Source organism: Penaeus monodon, chromosome 20 (genome assembly GCF_015228065.2).
Source record: "Penaeus monodon isolate SGIC_2016 chromosome 20, NSTDA_Pmon_1, whole genome shotgun sequence".
Lineage (NCBI taxonomy): Eukaryota > Metazoa > Arthropoda > Malacostraca > Decapoda > Penaeidae > Penaeus > Penaeus monodon.
The window spans coordinates 36,071,623-36,072,785 of record NC_051405.1 but is presented as its reverse complement, the minus strand read 5'-3'; the positions used below and the strand labels follow the sequence as shown (position 1 = coordinate 36,072,785).

At 42.9% G+C, this 1,163-nt stretch overlaps 1 protein-coding gene across 1 annotated transcript in view; it reads left to right on the top strand.

The window, feature by feature from the left end:
- Positions 1–1,163, top strand: part of LOC119585985 — a gene marked incomplete in the record, with an annotated part of 24,623 nt that overhangs the window by 10,412 nt on the left and 13,048 nt on the right.

Sequence of the window (1,163 nt, the reverse complement as noted above, 5' to 3'; positions counted from 1 at the left end):
CGGGGCCTCCACTGTTCTATTACCTCTTTCGGCACGAATTACCAGTCGTTTGGGCATTTTCGGGATTGATTCTGGTTGTTCTTGCTAATGTGCGTTGTTTGCGAGTGTTTCTTACAATTTTGGGAATTATCAAGCGAATTTTAGTAAAACCAAGTGATAAGTTGAAAATTGGTTTACTGAGTGATGGTGTGTCCCTGCCACATTTTTTTTTGCTATTTATTTTCTTCCTGCACCTACAGGCACAGACACAATGAAAAGGCTTCACTATTAATAACTCTTTCTTAATAACAATGGAAGAACACCAAACACTAAACAGAAACCCGTAGTTATAACGAATAACATTGATAAATTTGGCAACGCTTGTCTAGCCTCGCAGCATCGTCACCGCATCATGGCAACAAAAGACAATCAAATGCATTAAATCAACATAATGAACAAAAATAAAACGTATCCTCATTAATTCCCCTTAACTTACCGATAGTAGCAATATGTTGCACATTTCCACTAGTACCTGGTTGGATTTTACAACCATTTTCACCCGGGTCAGCAGATGACACTGGTTGACTATGTGCGACATCTTGGAGGTTCACCACAAACAGCACATTTAAAACGTTATAGTCTCACTGGGTATGGCGAGAGGAAACCCTTTCCCCGCTTGGTTTTACTCGGCCGACAGCGGTTCGTGGGGATGCGACAAAGTTCTGCTCGGGACTTGTGTAAAAATCGATGGGGGAAGCGCGAGGGGTGGAGCCAACGCGCAGGATGGGTTGCATGGGACTCTTACTCTTAGCGACGTCACGCATAAGGACGACAATGTGCTCTAGGATTCTCTCTCCTTTCTGGGTCTCCAACGAACAATTCGGCATAGCTTAATTCAGCGCTTTAAATTTTTACGTGGAGGACTCTGCTTCTGGTGCGAATCTCGAGCCAATGATGGGCTTTAAAATGCCTGGGAATTCCATGACTCTACCAAGCAGGATCGGCGCTGCATTAGTTCGCATATCGAAATTCTAATCCCTCCACGAAAAGCAACCTTTGCTTGCTTGCTAAAAGCTGCCCCATATTTAAGGTCTTTAATTTTCCCCAATCATATCTATTATACTGAGAGATTTGTAGAATCTAACCTGGTCGACAAGGTTAAGGCAAATGTCCCAAAAAAAAGA